We start from the raw sequence: 17,694 nt of genomic DNA on the forward strand, positions 1-17,694 counted from the left end.
GATTGATCAATTTGAAATTTCTAGTTTTGTAGATAGAGTGACATAAGATATCAAGTTTATCTGCTTCAGCATTGGTCACCCATTTTGGTAAGATTACCACTGCCACAAATCCAAAAATAATAGCACTCCAGATATACTTCAGAGTCCTTACAGACCTGTATGCCTTGAGTTATTTGTTCTTTACTTAGCCAAGCAGGCAGCATCACATTGCATTAGAGAAACAGGCATGAAGTAGCTTATCAAGTCCTGTCTGTTATATTCGTTCTGGAAGCTGGCCACCCATGTTCTTTTTCAAATACTGCTAAACTCCCTCAAAGGTTTTGATGGTACATTTGGAAAGACCCCCAGAACACACAAGCAACCCTTAGTGAAGATCTTGTCTTAGCTTTTTTCAGGGCCATACTACTTTAAACAGCATGTTATCTGTGCCCTAGATTGTTAAATCTGTTTGCATTACTTTATTCATTGTAGAGTTAGGAACTCACAAAATGCAACATTCCACTCTTGTTCAAATCTGCCTTCTCAGTTCAAGGGCAAGGAGATTTTTTGTTCAGCTCAAACACTATACCGGGCAACCAGCAAAACTTTTTGTTTTGCCTTGGGGCTGTTGTCTATGGCGGGCTTTGGATTCTGGAGGCTAACAGTTTCATTCTGGTGCTCTGAGGAAGGCTGTCCTGCTGAAGCAGCGACAAATGTGAAGTTGTTGTCCTGTCTCCGGATGCTGCGACACACTCGAGTTGACCTTGAAGAACATTTGTTGCTGGAAGTGACTGATTTCTTGCCACACTGGAGAAGCGCACAAAAGCACCTGTAAAACTAACACAGAGATATATATATTATATATTTAAACCTGGGATGTGGCAGTCTTATTATATCTCCATTACACTGAGGAATGTGGTCCTCTGTGACATCCAAGTTAAGTCACACCACAATATGTAATAGTGTCCCAACTGAGTTAGTGAGCTGACACAGCCAAGAGTAAGCAGAAACTGGTGTGTGTGTGTGTGGGGGGGGGGGGAATCAAAGCTTGGAAATTTACTTTTTGTTGCTCTACAATTTCTAGAATCCTCCACTCAGCATGGCCCCTGGTGGCTGGAGTAGTCTAGAAGTGGTAGGCCAAAAAGCAACTTGTCTAGCCTCTGATAAAACAAATTAGCAGATACAGCAGCACTTTTAACTCAGTATATTTACTGAGCACCTTACATAAACACTGTTTAGAACAATTTGTAATTCCTTCCTTTCTTTTCCTCAGATCTTGGTGTGTGTCCAAAAGCCATTCTGTGCTGAGAACATGCATGTTGTTTGTTGTTGCTGTGTGCCTTCAAGCTGGTTCCAACTTAGAGCAACCCTAAGGTAATAATAATAATAATAAACTGTTTATTTGTAACCCGCTTTTCCTTTGCAGATCAAAGCGAGTTACAGCAAGTACAACAGTGTACAAATTTTACAACAGCATTCATATATAAAAGCACAAACAATGCAATAAAACAAGTTAAAAACAGGATAAAAAATTACAAAATTAAAATGTTAACCTATCATGGGGTTTTCTTGGCAAGACTTGTTCAGAGGAGGTCTGCCATTGCCACCCTCTGAAAGAGTGTGGCTTGCTCAAGATCACCCAGTGGGTTTGCATGGCTGAGCCAGGATTTGAACCCCGGTCTCCAGAGTCTAGTTCAATGCTGAAACTACTATACTATGCTGGCTCTCAAGAACATGCATATACAGTAGGACCTCAGTAGCCACAGACTTGCCAGTTGTGGATTTGAGCATCCACTGATGATAAGCCCGCATTTCCCCAATGGCAGCACATACATGTGGCCACGCTGCAATTAGCAACAGTGCCTATTGTCCCTAGTGGTACCTCATTATTATCTTCCTCACTGCCTTTTGGGGCTCCTCAGAGGAGCAGCATGACCAAATCTCCTTTTCGCAGACATGCCCTAATTCCAGTCTTCTGGCCAGGAGGGATTTCCAAGTGTCCTCCATTTGGAACAGAACTAAGAAGCATTGAGTTTTCATTTCTGTGAAGGGTTTGAGCTTTTATTTGGTCACCAATCTGTGGTGCTTCATCCTCCTTGGCAGTGTTAGAGGATGCCCCTGGTCACCCTGCACACAGCAGCAGCCTTGGAAGGGCACTGAAGAGCCTTCCCCCATCTCCCCTCAAGGGCTCCCTACTCCTCAAAGTCCCCCTTCCATTTCCAACACTGACCAATGCAGCAGGGCTGTTGTTTAGCTGGAGTGCACCAAGGATGCCTTCCTGCCACTCTTTGCCTTGCTGTTTTGTTGTACTTTCTCTCTGAGGAGAGGTGGGGAGGAGGGGGGGCTCTGAACTAATGCCTGCCAGGACCCCCAGCTCTGGCTACAGGGATACTGGGAGGAGGAGCAGACCTTGATTTCACTCGGCAAACTACATCTCTCTGCTTGGGAGACCATTCTTTAAAAATGTCACATTGGGATCACTTAATAGTTTGGCTATGATGTCTGAATTGTTTTAGCACCACCTGACGTCCCATTGTCCCTAATGGTGAGGCAGCCATGTGCATGCGCCGACATTCAGGCCAATGTGGGCTTGAGCATCTGCGGAGTTTGATATCTGTGGAGGGAGGGAGTCTGGAACAGATCCCCCATGGATACCAAGGCCCCATGTATGTGGTAAGTGAGTATCCCAGTATAGTATAAATAGAGATCCAGGAAGAGGCCTGTGAGGTTCATTCTTTCCCTGCTCAAAAAGCTTTGGAATTTCACTCGTTGGCTGAAGGTCACATTGGCTTTTTAGGACTAGTATATACTAAATAAGTCTACTTCAGAAGAAGGGGACTGCACTGCTAGTTTTAGTATATATGCCACAAATGGGACAAGGACCATGCTTTGGAGTGCAACAACTACCATGAAAGCATCATTTTGGAAGACTCCAAATAGCCAGAAAGTGAAGATCTGACAAACCTACTGTATAAACCTTGATCAGTCATATTTCTCAAAAGCTCTCCATAACCAGTTCCCACAAACCCAGTAATTAAAAAGCGATAGGTCTGAGGAAGCATCTGCACTGTAGAAATAATGCAGTTTGACACCTCTTTCAGTGCTGTAGTGCCATTCTGTGGCACCCTAGAATTTGTAATTTTAGAAGGTCCTTAGCCTTCTCTGTCAAAAAATGCCCACAAAGCTACAAATCCCAGGATTCTGTAGGCTGGCTCCTTGGCAGTTAAAGTGGTATCAAATTCCATTATTTCTACAGTGTAGATGCACACTGAATCAACAACTCAACCAGATGTCACAACACATGTTTGACAGCACAAGGCCTTTCATGTCTAAGCTTGCTTAAGAAGAGAAGCCATGAGTCAAAGGATACTCTGTATCTGGAGTTCATTGATAAATTATAAATGTCAGTGGCAACAAGGGCAGCTAAAACTCCTTTCTTGGGCAGCATCACAGTCTGACCAGCTCCTGGTCTCGTATGCTAGCTTAAATTTGTTGCCTGGACAACTCTCATGGTACTTTAGCAATCCATATGATAATTTAGTGAAGTGGTTTGCCTCACAGATGAGGCAATTTCCCACACATCTCCATCCATCCTTATTTGAGGATGAAGAGGATGAAAAATCCATGCTCCACATGATAAAGCTAGAACATAGATATGTTACCCATTTTTGATGCTCCCAGAATCCCACAGCCAACATAAGGAGGGGCTGTCTACAGGAGCAATGTTTATTCTGGCTGCAGCATTCTGGGAGCTGTAGTGCATGTTTTCTTCTCTTTTCTAAACTCTGGCTGAACAGAAACAGCTTCCATCATGATGACAGTCACCTCATGGATTAGTTTAAAGAACACATAGAACATGCATAGTGGCCTCTTGCATTATGAAATGTTAAAGTGTCAAAGCCTAAGCTAGACAGGAAACAGTGCATAGATAGGAAAGGCACATGGGAACCAAAAAGGAAGGCAAGATTAAAAATTACAGTGCTTTTGTATAGCAATAATATATGTGATCACTCAGCAAAGTGATATGCAAGAGGAAAGGCAATACACATAGAAAGCTAGAGTTTTCTCCCATCCCCAAAGGCTCTAGTCTAATTAATAGAAATGAAGGTACTAAAATAATTTATGAAATACATGGATTGAATCAAGTTGCTCAGCACAGTACATGACTCATTTATATATGTATTTCAACAGTGAACCTTTGATTGACAAGGAGAATAACATATTAAGGATAAAATGTGGTGCTTTGACCAAAACGGGGATGCTGTGTATTAATGATGGATGAAAAGGCTGTAGTGAGAGCACATCAAGAACAGAATGATGAAAAGAACCCAGCCACATTGCACATCATTCTTGTCCTTGCTTGGTAAGTTTCTTAGTGCCTTGATCTACACTGACAAAATAAAGCAGCTTCAGAGTGCACTATTCTAAATCGGTTTGACTCCATTTTGTGTCACACTGAAGTGTTAAAATCTGCACATTAATAGACCTACTTATTACCACCCCTTCCTGAACTCACTTTGGGACAAAAGGGAATGTTCCATTAGTTTGACAATTGCTGCATTGCTGTATTGGGTTTTGGTCACACTTACACAGTGGCTCCACTTTATTTTTCCTTCTCAGCATGCATCACACCAATCAACCAATAGCCTTTCCTGTTTTCCTACCAATCTAACCACTCACCTTGCACTCTCATTGGATGGCTACACCATCTTATCCTATTCCCCATTTTGCACCCCAGTGACTAAGTGAAGGAACTTTAAATGTCTCCTGACACTGGCAATTCCAAGGAGGAAGAAAAAATAAAATGTTTCTTCCCTTGCTTCGTTTTCTATTCTGAATCCTTAATTGATTAATAATGTTGCTCTTGACATTAGTGCTTTATCTTCCATAAACCAACCATGCAAAGCATGAGTTAATTGAGTTAAGATCGATGGCTTCCTTCTTTGGTGACCCAGTAATGAATAAGCAAGTGAACCTTAAATAAACACACAAGGGACAGAGGGAGGCCAGAAAAAGCAGGATGGGAGAGGGACAAGGAGAGAGCTGGAGTGGGAGGGTGGGGTGGTGGTGGCAGTGGGAGAAAGCAGAAAGGGGCAGCTCGCAGCTGCTCCTATGGCTCAGCAGCACCTCGGTCAAAGAGCTTCCACACTTACCCTTGCCACAGTTGAATCTCTGCTAGGGTAGGCATCTTCGCAGCCAATGCCATGGGAAAACAAGGGGAGAAGAAGGTTGCTCAATGGCAGTTTGGCTGAATAACTTCCACTTTCCAGATTTGAACAAAGAACATGACATTATTGACTCTGGCAAAGGACAGGGTGACCCTGCAGTTGCACTGGCTATGTTATTTTCCCTGTTTAGTGGGAAAACAAGAGGGCTCCAATGCTGCAGTTCCTTGAACCAACCTCTTTCCTTCCCTTCATCCCTCCCCCTTCCACCATTGATGAAGGAGACATACTTCATGAGTAGGAATCGCAGTCGGGGGCGGGGGGGGGGGGCAGAAATCATAGAACAGAACTCATAAAAACAACTGTAAACTAAAAGGTAAAGGTATTCCCTGTTGAAAAGGTTGTCAAGTCATGTCCAACCATAGGGGACTCATCTGCGTTACTAAGCCGCAAAGCCAGCGTTGTCAGAGACTAGTCTGTGATCATGTGGCCAGTATAATTGCACAGAACGCTGTTTACCTTCTCACCAGAGTGGTATCTATTTATCTACTTGCATTTGCATGCTTTCAAAATGCTAGGTTGGCAGAAGCTGGGACTAGTGATGGCAGCTCACCCCAACATGCGGCACCTAGGCCTCGAACTGCCAACCTGCCGATCTTGCTATCAACAGAGTCAGCACTTTAATCACTTGAGCCATTGCATAAACATTAAAAATAAAATGACAACATCATCCTTGCTGGCTGCTGCCCATCATTGTGTCCCATCTCAACCTATACTCCATCCCCCAATGCCCCACCGATCCATCAGGATACACTTTTCAAAAAACAAAGAAAAACAGTATTTACAGGGAACTGCAGAGTAAAAAGTGAGTTTTTCTAAATTGTATTAAAGCCTAAAAGAATTGCCTTCACTGTAAAAACAGCCATACGTAGTGTATTCCTGTGACAGCAGAAATGAGGTGAAGATGGATTTTTTTTGGTAGTGTGAATCTGACCTATGTCATTTCTTGATTTGTGTTAAGACACTTTTTCAGTTCAAAGATCTCATCCAAGGAAAGTATGAGAGCAACATCTGCATTACATTCGTAAGCTTGTGAAGTGTTAAATATCGTCTCACTTTATAACTCAGGCCACACAATTAATGAGTGGGTGGGGGGGGCAAGGTGGTGGGGGGAAGCAGCAGGATTTATCTAAAGATAAATGGGCATGCAAAAGTGGAAGCTCATCACTAACACTTCACATGGCTTTCTAATGATGATTTAATCAGAAGCAGAATGCAATTACTCAGCTGTGGCTTGAAATGGGATGGAAATACAGTATGCTCTGTTAGAAAGGTGGTCAGTTTACAGTTCCTTCCTGTTCATGCCTACTCAAATACTTGTTGATTTCTATGAGGCTTATGCCATCTATATGTACAGGAAGCCTTTTTGTTCATGATGCCTGCCTGCAGTAGCAGATAAGTGGTAAAGGAAATGTGCCAGTAAGTGAATATGGCCAAAGTTATTTGTGGGTGGAAGTTGGGCTGCTGGTTATCATCAGAATCTGCATTTCCTTCATCACCACCTTATTCTCGCTGTCATACAAATACATGTACCCATGTGTGATCACATTGTGAGAGAAGGGTTAGCAACTATTTGGTGGACTGGTAGAATGTGAATTGTGATTGGTAGGATGGCATTCATCTACGGTTGCATTGGCACTGCAGAAATAATGCAGTCTGACATCACTTTAACTGCCATGGTTCAGTGCTATGGAATTCTGGGAGATGTTTAGTAAGATGTTTAGTAGTTTTGTGAGATATTTAGCCTTCTATGTCAGAGAGCTCCAGTGCCACAACTACAAACCCCAAGATTACATTACATTAAGACATGGCAATTAAAGTGTAGTGTTGTCAAACTGCATTAATTTTGCTGCACAGATGTAGCCTACATAAGAAGTGAGCAAAATGGGGCCCTCCAGATGCTCTAGCACTGCAAATGGCAAAATGGCAGCCATTTTGAGACCGTGTGCTTGAGACCGTGTGCTCATTGCTGAAGGGGAGGAGCTTCTGTGAGTCACATCTGTGAGTCACAAGAGCTAGCAACTAACCTTTATATACCAACTTCCAGAGCATTCCAGAGCAGTCCGGCCAGAGAGAGAGAAGGAGAGGAGCTGCTTGGCAGCCTTTTTGAGACCGTGTGCTTGAGACCGGTGCTCATTGCTGAGGGGAGGAGCTTCTGTGAGTCACATCTGTGAGTCACAAGGGGCGGAGCTAGCAGACTACCTTTATATACCAACTTCCAGAGCCTTCAGAGCAGTCCGGCCAGAGAGGAGAGAAGGAGAGGAGCTAACTAAGAATTTTAGTAGTTCTTTAACTCACAACTCTGCCAGTGGCATCAGGTTAGAACAGATATTGAAACAGAACCTTCCTTTAAGTGTAACAATAACAGCCAGTAAACAACCTTTAAAGAAGTATTCCCAGTAGATTGACCATTATTCATTTTGTCAGTATGGACAACGGGGATCTGCTGCAGTCACCTGCAACTCTGTGGGATTGTCTCTTTGCCTACAGAAGTGGACAACTTCACATGCACCAAGTGCAAGTTGTTAGCACTCTTGGAGGAGAAAGTGCAGCAGCTGGAGGCCAGAGTAGCTACACTTCAGCAATTAGGGAACAAGAGGATTTCTGGACACAATAGAACTAACCACTGGATGAGTACACGCAGAGGAAGATGCTAGGGTGGAAGAGGTCACTTGCCAAACAGAGGAGACAGACAGCTGGAGGAATGTCACAAAAGAAAGTAGCCAAGAAGGAATTGTTCGGGGAGTTTGCAGCTAGAGAATCGATTTGAAGCTCTTTCCTTACAAGGAGGATGAAGAAGAGCAGCATGGACAGACTTCAGGAACAGAGCAGGGGAGCCTGAGAGTCCCACCCGAGGAACAGTCGCTGCTAAGCCTCGGAGGAGGCGTGTGGTCGTAGTGGGGGATTCCTTGCTGAGGGGTACAGAAGCAGTGATTTGTAGGCCTGACAAGATGTCTCGAGAGGGTGTGTTGTCTTCCAATGCAAAGATCCGGAGGTGACAGAGAGGCTGACAAGACTGGTCAAGCCTTCTGACCAATACCCCTTCCTTTTGGTCCACGTGGGAACTAATGATACTGCAAGACACAGCATCGAACATCAAAAGGGATTACGAGGCGCTTGGTAGGAAGCTGAAGGGAATGGATGACAGGTGCACCTCGTCTCTTCTGCCAGTTGAAGGGCAGGTCCAGGAAGGGAGAGGAAAATCGCGGATGTGAACAACTGGCTTCGCAGATGGTGCGCCGAGAAGGATTGGATTCTTCGATCATGGGCTGCGGTTCCATGAGGAGGGACTTTGCAACAGACGGGTTGCATCTCACGCCAGTTGGAAGAAATGTATTTTGCCAACAGTCTCAAGAACTTGATCAGGAGAGCTTTAAACTGAGTTCCAGGGGAAGGGAGACAATATTAAGGAAGGCAAAAGGGATGGCGAAAATAGTCAAACTGACATAGAGGAAACAAGAAAAAAGTGCAAGAACCCAACAGTGGGAGGCAAAAAACTTGCACGGCAGCAAGTAAAAGGGAACTATGGTCTGCGATGTCTCTACACTAATGCACAAGCATGGGAATAAGCAAGATGAACTCGAACTCCTAGTACAACAAAGCAAATATGATATATGATTGGAAGGTGGAAATAGATGGGTATAACCTTTTAAAGAGAAATAGGCCAAACAGGAAAGGAGGAGGAATAGCACTATATGTCAGAGATATTTACAATAGTGAAGAGATCCAGGACATCAATCATGGAAGCCAGGTGAGAGCATCTGGTAAAAATTAAAGGGAGGGAACAACAAGGATGTTACGGATGGAGTCTACTACAGACCCCCAACTCAGACTGAGGAATTGGATAGATTCTTTTAACAGATGCCACACAGTCAGAAAAGAGAGTGTAGTAGTGATGGGCGACTTCAACTACCTGATATTTGTTGGAAGTCAAACTCAGCAAATCCTCAAGGCCTAGCAATTCCTCACTTGCCTGGAAGAACATTCATGGTCCAAAAGGTGAAGAGGCAACAAGGGGGTCAGCTATTTTAGATCTGATCCTAACCAACAAGGATGACTGGTTAATGGGGTGCAAGTGGTGGGATCATTAGGTGAAGTGACCATGTTCTCCTGGAGTTTGTAATACAGTGGAAAGGAGAAGCCAGGCATAGCAGACACGCATCCTAGACTTTGGGAAGACGGATTTCAGTAAACTTAGAGAAGTATGGAGGGGCAATTCCATGGTCAGAAATACTAAAAGATAAAGGAGTTCAGGACGGATGGGACTTCTCAAAGGGAGATACTGAAGGCACAATTTCAAACAGTTCCAGTGAGAAAGAAAAACGGAGGTGTCCTCAAGAAACCAGGATGGAGTGACTAAGGAACTTTCAAACCGAGCTAAGTTTGAAACGGAACATGTAAAGAAATGGAAAAAGGGAGAAATCACAAAAAAGGAATTCAAAGAAATAGCAGGCATGTGTAGGGGTAAAGCGAAAAGCAAGCACAGAAGAACTCAGGCTTGCGAGAGAGGTTAAGAACAATAAAAGGGCTTTTTTGGATATGTCGCAGCAAAGGAAGAAGAAGGAAAGATAGGGCCACTGCGTGGAGAAGATGGCAAAATGCTAACAGAAGACAGAGAAAAGGCAGAATTACCAACACCTCTTTGCCTCGTCTTCTCAGAAAAGGCAAAGGGTGCTCAACCTGAGGATAATGGAGCAGAGGACAGATAGGGGCATTTCAGTACAGAATAAGTAAAGAGATAGTAGAGGAACACCTTATTAATCTAAATGAATTTAAGTCTCCGGACCAGATGAACTCCATCCAAGGGTATTAAAAGAACTGGCAAATGTAATATCGGAGCCATTGGCAATAATCTTTGAAAACTCCGGAAAACAGGAGAGATCCCAGCAGACTGGCGGAGGGCAAACGTTGTCCCATCTTCAAAAAGGGGAAAAAGAGGATCCCAACAATTATCGTCCAGTTAGTCTGACATCAGTACTAGGAAAGATTCTGGAGCAGATCATTAAACAGAGAGTCTGTGAACATCAGAAGGCAATGCCATAATCACAAAAAGTCAAAATGGGTTTCAGAGAAACAAGTCATGCCAGACAAACCTAATCTCTTTCTTTGATAAAATTACAGCTTGGTAGATGAAGGGAATGCTGTGGATATAGTATATCTTGATTTCAGTAAGGCCTTTGACAAGGTTTCCCATGACATTCTTGCAAAGAAGCTTGTAAAATGTGGGCAGACAAAGTAACTGTTACATGGATCTGTAATTGGTTGACCGGCCGAACCCAAAGGGTGCTCAACAATGGCTCCTTTTCATCCTGGAGAGAAGTGACCAGTGGGGTCCCACAGGGCGTCTGTCCTGGGCCCTGCTATTCAACACTTTACAATGACCTGGATGACAGAATTGGGAGCATACTATAAAATTTGCAGATGACACCAAATTAGGGGGAATAGCTAATACCCCAGAGGACAGGATCAAGATTCAAAATGACCTGAATAGACTAGAAAGCGGGCCAAAGCTAACAAAATGAAATTAAACACGGAGAAATGTAAGGTATTGCACTTAGGGCGGAAAAATAAAATGCACAGATATAGGATGGGTGACACCTGGCTGAATGAAACTACGTGTGAAAGGGATCTAGGAGTCCAAGTAACACACAGTTGAACATGAGTGAACAGTGTGATCCCGGCAGCTAAAAGGCCAATGCATTTTAGGCTGCATCAATAGAAGTATAGTGTCTAGATCAGGGGTAGGCAACCTTTTGGAGCCGGGGGCCGGTTGGTGTCCCCCGGACAAGTCGGGGGGCCGAAGCCGGGGGTGGAGCTTCCACCCTTCAGGGCGTGGCTGCATGCTGGGGGGCGAGCTTCCACCCTCCAGGGCGAGCCACCCTCCGGGGCAGAGCCACCCTCCGGGGCGGAGCCACTCTCCGGGCGGAGCCTCTACCAAAGCCCTGAAAGGAGGAGGCGTGTGCCACCCTCTCCTCCTCAGTGCCTTTCTGGACAAACACCCCCAATCTGCATTCCAAAACACACACAACAGCACAGTTTAGCATTTCACATGGCTTACTTAACATGGCCTCGTCATATTTCAGAGGCTTATTCACATAATCAAACCCCTTGGGTTTAACACTTAGCATGGTTTTAACATGGCTATGCATATTGAACATGTCAAGGTGGTTTCACCGTTCTTGGACCAAGGGTACTTCTCAGAAATGTGGCTTGGGTTAAGGGACTTTGGTTTTTCGTCACTGCGCATGAGTTGTGTAAAATCACAGCAATTTACACGGCCTTGCCTCAGAGGCTTCTGATATCAATATCACCATTAAAAACCAAAAACACACAGAAAAGGCACTTTGGAAAGTCACACTCCTGGCTTCAGAACAGTGCGTGCATGCCTCTCAACCTGATCATATCATACATTGTCATCATCACATCATCATCACATTATCAACCACACAATCATTGTCAAAGCAAGGGAGACTTGTTAGCATAAAGCACAAAAACACACTTTTGCAAGTCACACTCTCTCAGCTTCTGAAACAGTAGTTGCATGCTTCTCAAGCTGCATCACACATCATCATCACACTATCATTGTCAAAGCAAGGGAGACTTGTTAGCATTAAAACAGCACAAAACACACTTTGCAAGGTCAACACTCTCCAGCTTCTGAAACAGTAGTTGCATGCTTCTCAAGCTGCATCATCATCATCATCCACTATCATTGTCAAAGCAAGGAGACTTGTTAGCATAAAAGCACACAAAACACACTTTGCAAGAACCTCTCTCAGCTTCTGAAACAGTAGTTGCATACTTCAAGCTGCATCATCATCATCAGCACACTATCATTGTCAAAGCAAGGGAAACGTGTTAGCATAAAAGCACAAAAAACACTTTGCAAGGTCCACTCTCTTGGCTTCAGAAACAGTGCCTCCATGCCTCCAAGCTGGCTTAATCATCTTTGTCAACATCACATCACATCATCATCATCACCAACCCACCACCACACTATCATTGTCAGCCAGGGACACTTGTTAGCAATTAAAAAAATGCAAAATAAAACAAAAAAACCCATCGGGCCTGGCCACTCACCACCTTCTATTCCTCTCTCTTCGTCCTCCTCCTGCTCTTCCTCCTCCTGCTCTTCCTCCGGCGGGGCGGAGGGCCGCGTGGGGCCGCGGGAGCCCTGCGGGGAGGCGGGGAAGGCCGCGCGGAGACCGCGGGAGGCGGGGAGGGCCCGCGGAGCCCCGCGGGGAGGCGGGGAGGGCCCGCGGGAGGCGGGAGGGCCCGCAGAGCCCCGCGGGAGGCGGGGATGGCCCGCGGAGCCCCGCGGGGAGGCGGGGATGGCCCGCGGAGCCCGCGGGAGGCGGGGATGGCCCCGCGAGCCCCGCGGGGAGCCGCAGAGGGCCGCGCGGAGCCGGCGGAGAGGCAGGGAAGGGCCGCGTGGTCGCGCGGCCCTCCTCTTCCTCTCCGCCATTTTGCTTTTCAAAATGGCGGCGAAGTCTCCCGCGCGACCTTTCCCGTCCTGGGAAAGGTCACGCGAGACTTCACGCCCCATTTTGAAAAGCAAAATGGCGCCCAGAGCGGCGCAGAAACGGGCGGCAATCGGCGGCAGGACTGCGCGGGGGCCGGCAGAAAGGCCTACGGGGCCGATTCGGCCCCGCGGGCCGGAGGTTGCCGACCCCTGGTCTAGATCAAGAGAAGTAATAGTGCCACTGTATCTGCTCTGGTCAGGCCCCACCTAGAATATTGTGTCCAGTTCTGGGCACCACAATCAAAAGGAATTGAGAAACTGGAGCGTGTCCAAAGGAGGGCGACAAAATGGTGAAGGGTCTGGAAACCATGCCCTATGAGGAACGACTTAGGGAGCTGGGGGATGTGCCCTGGAGAAAAGAAGGTTAAGAGGTGATTATAGCCCTGTTTAAATATTTGAAAGGATGTCATATTGAGGAGGGAGCAAGCTTGTTTTCTGCTGCTCCAGAGAACAGGACCCGGAACAATGGATGCAAACTGCAGGAAAAGAGATTCCACCTGAACATAGGAGGAACTTCCCTGACAGTAAGGGCTGTCGACGGGAATGCACTCCTCGGAAGGTGATAGAGTCTCCTTCCTTGGAGGTCTTTAACAGAGGCTGGATGGCCATCTTCAGGGATGCTTGATTTGGATTTCCTGCATGGCAGGGGGTGGATGGAATGGCCTAGTGGTTCGCTGCCAACTCTATGATTCTATGATTCTATGATTCTATGAAATCCCATCAGCCTTAGCCAGCATAGCCAATGGTGGGGAATGTTGGAATATTCTGGAGGGCTGTACTTTGTCCACATACTGATCTGCACAACACATCAGCTCTGTGTGGCATTGTGATTCAGGATGGCAGCAGAAGCACCTGCTATGAACCCATTTGAGGAAAGTGGAAAGAACAAAGAAATATTTTAAATGAATGCAACCAGTAGATTCTTGTGCTGCTTAAATGAATAGAGTGTTCTTGCATGAAACAGCAAATGTTTGGTAAAATGAATTTAGAGACACTGTGATCCATGCTTTATAATCTTGCATCTGCTTCTTCATCTCTTGCTTCTTGTGGAGAAAAAACATCCTTTATCTAACAGTAGTCTTGCTTTGTCTTATCTCGTAGAGTTCTCAGAATGAGAGTTGCTAAGGCTGTATGTTTTGTCTCATTTCAAAAACTGGTACTGGAAGCCATCGTATTCTCAAGGGACCTGTGAATGCAGTCAAATTATTTCAGAAGATGCTCAGTAAGCCACTGGGTGATTTCACCCTGCAGTTATATTCAAGGTCAACATATTTTAAAGTTGTTTACTCTGTAGAAGCCTGGGTTAAAAGAAATGGTGTGACAACAAAATTAGTCACACACTAATTATTTAAACTACTTCATTGCTGTTGACTTTCGGTCCCTGGAAATGCTGCAAGGTCAAACAGAAGTGTGACAGTGTGCTGGAGACAATGGCTACAATCTGAGAACTGAATTTCCACCTCAAGAAGGTTCTCTGCAGAGCTTGAAACCAAGCCATTCTAAGAGATTCTGGGAGTTCTAGTCCAAAGCCTAAATGAAATTGCCAGTCTCCACTAGAGTAGACCCACTGAATCAATGGAAATCAATGTTTGATTTACAAGTTCCCATAGATTCAGTGGGTCTACTCTAGTTTAGTAGGGTTGCCTTCAAGCCATGATGATAATGAAAATGTTTTTTCAAGTCACCTTTCCAAGTGTTGGGTTCTGTGATTACAGAAAAGTGCATACTAGTGTAGAAACAGAATTCAGAGACAAAAGCCCAGTACATATGGGCCCTCTGTGACGCCCTCATCACATGCTAGGGTTGCCTCGGGGTGGAGCGCCCACATGCCCTGCAAACCTAGCATGTGACAAGGGTGTAATAATGGTGACACCCTGTATACACGGTGGCCGCCATTGTTATGCAAGCGCCACGCAGTGTCTGCGCAGGTCTACACAGCGCTTATGTAATGAGTGTGCCAGTGGCGCACTTGTTATGTTGCCCTTGCAGTGTAAAAAGAACCCGCTTTTCAGCGGTCTGTACTGTGCCAAAGCCATGTTAGTCTGGAACATCAGTATGCAAAAGGATCTTGTCCTCACATGAAACTGCAAATGTTTGGGGAAATTAATTTAGAGATATTGGATGTTGTGATCCATGCCTTATGATTTTGCATCTCCTTCTGCATCTCTTGCTTCTTGTGGAGAGAAAAAAACTCCTTTATCAAACAGTAGCTACAAGATCCTTTTTCATAGTATAGAAATAGCAATGGATCTATGTAAGCAGGGATCAAAGAATGGGAAACCCTGCTCTTTAATAGTGAAAGCTGTGTTGAGGAACAATCTGTGTATGACAAATACATAATGATATATTGGAATGCTGCATTGGTCCCTCATCGTGATTATTAGCAATAAGACATCAAAGACAACAACTACAGTACCCACCACATTAATTAAAAAAACAAACAAACAAGTCAAGGCTTCTACCCAGGATTGATATATTACAGAACAGATTGAAGAGAAAATGACATAACCCCATTAGCGGTCACATACAGCTCCCAACTGGGACCACTCAGGCACATCGTCAATGAACTACAACCCATTCTGGACAATAATGCCACTTTTTCAAGGGCTCTTGGTGGCAGACATTTACTTGCCTACAGACAGCCTCCAAACCTCAAACAAGTACTCACAGGAAGACACACAACACAGATGGGGACACAGGCACTAAGCCTTGCCACAAACCAAGATGCCAACTTTGCCCACACATTTACCCAGGAAATGTCATCACAAGACCTAATGGCATCACCCACAATATTAGGAGATATTCACGTGCTCATTGTCCAATGTGCTTTATACCATACTATGTCATCAATACCCATCAGCACTTTACATTGGGCAAACAGGCCAGTCCCTGTATCAGAGGATAAAGGGTCATCAATCAGACATTAGGAATGGGAATACACAAAAACCAGTGGCAGAACATTTCAATCTCCCTGGGCATTCCCTCTCAGACATCAGAACAGTGGTCCTTGAACAAAAGAACTACAAAGATAGAGTGGAAAGAGAAACAGCAGAGTTGAAGTTCATCCATAAACTACAGTCCCTTGGCCATGGATTGAACAGGGATAATGGGTTCCTGGCTCACTACACATAATTCAACACTACCTGACCCCATTCAGTGGGGTGTTCTACACTCATCTGTTCTCCTCACCTACAAGCTAGTTTCCAAAGCCAAACCGGTCTTTCCACTTCATTTCCATATACAATGGCTAGTTCCCAATGTCTTTATTCACCAACTACCATAGTTAAAACTGGATTTGCTGCTTAATTTCCATATATTTTGAACTTGAATTGACATTCTCACATATCAATGGCATATATATGTCTTTCCCTTGTTTCCACTCCACTAAAGGCATCTGAGGAAGTAGACTGTAGTCTATGAAAGCTCATGCTGCCAACTTCTTTCTTTCAGTTAGTCTCAAAGGTGCTAGAAGAGTTCTCTACATACTAATTTTACAGACTAACATGAATATATCTTTGAATGAATTTACATGGTTATAGGTTTGCTTTTCTATTTTATTTAAAGCATTTTTATCTTTCCATTCAACCATATAATCTAAAAGACATGAAACAAAATTTAAAAGGCGAAAACAGAGTACCGTCAATCATTGGCTCTTACAGTTGCATCATTCTGATAAAAACCAGCTTCCATGGAAACATGAAAGATGGAGGCTGATGGAAGTGACTTCTCAGTAGAGCCAAAGGAGCAGGCCCTACTTCCCACCTCTTCCTCTATGGTAACCTGAAGGAACGGTCATACTCATAAGATGTGTTCAGTTTCTTTTTAAGAATATACAACACAATTACTAGTGATGTATTAAAATCTTTTATCCCAAGTTTCAAGTCAAGTCTCAAGTCTCTAGTCTCTCAAGTTGAGTTTTAAGTCTTTGCAAGATGCTTTCAAGTCAAGTCTGGGAGCCAACATGAATAGAAAAAATGGAGGTGGTGGTGGGTTGTGTTGGGGGTGGTGGAATTTCAATAACTGGGAAATCAAGAAGTCGTGCAGCCATTAGATTAAAAAAAATTCTTAGTGAGGAAAAGCAAACACATTAGACAATAGGCTAGAGGCAGAGGGATGCTTCTAAAAGGCTCCTCTGACAAATAGTAGGGACAGGCTGCTGAGTAGACCTCAAGCCCATTGCCTAATATGTTTTCTATTTCTGGATGAAGTTAAGACAGCAAGACAGTCACTAAAAATGTACAAGTCACAAGTCAAGTTGAGTTAGTGCATCATTTATTACCTAGTCGAGTGTAAGTGAATTCTAAATCAGGTCACTGAAGCGACCTGAGTCCAACTTGAGTCCAAGTCAGTTGAATCTGCACCACTGGCAATCACCTAACATATTGAACCTAAAAATTCAAAAACTGGATAAATTAGATAAAATCCTGCTAGTGAAATATACCAATGTAACACCAGTGTGTGCCTTTTTATGACCTTGGAGAGGAAGGGATTTACTACCTTCCTCATTCAGTGACCCCCAATACCTCAAGACTCACTTTGCTTTTGCAGGGAACCCTCCAACATGGCCATGTAGTGTTTCAAGGTGGCAAGGATCATCCAGTTTTGTCTCTGTAGCCAAATACACAATGGCAAAGTCATTCTGCAAGACCCCTGGAGAACTGCTGGATGGTTCCACGGATAGCTATACTATTGTGTTTCTTCCTATTAAGATATACCTGGATATTACTCATCCACCCAGACTTGCCTTGGCTCCTACACAGCTGTGTTGAACACACACCCCTTGCAGAGAGAGTTGAAGAGACAGAGCACAATTCCACCTGTTTGGAGTTTTACATTTTGTCTCTACATGCTGCATCATAGCCTTAGTGTGTATCTGTGTGTGAATATTTGGAAAGGCAAGGAAGATTTCCTTGGGCTTTCTGTCATATTTTATCTATTTGCTTAAACTGAAAATAATGTTGTAACTAA

The 17,694-nt window shown here is 44.4% G+C and overlaps 1 pseudogene; it reads right to left on the reverse strand.

Moving 5' to 3' along the window:
• Positions 1–266: 266 nt before the first annotated feature.
• Positions 267–17,694, reverse strand: part of LOC121925956 — a 189,255-nt pseudogene continuing 171,827 nt past the window's right edge.

The sequence above is a fragment of the Sceloporus undulatus genome, chromosome 3, assembly GCF_019175285.1.
Source record: "Sceloporus undulatus isolate JIND9_A2432 ecotype Alabama chromosome 3, SceUnd_v1.1, whole genome shotgun sequence".
Taxonomy (NCBI): domain Eukaryota; kingdom Metazoa; phylum Chordata; class Lepidosauria; order Squamata; family Phrynosomatidae; genus Sceloporus; species Sceloporus undulatus.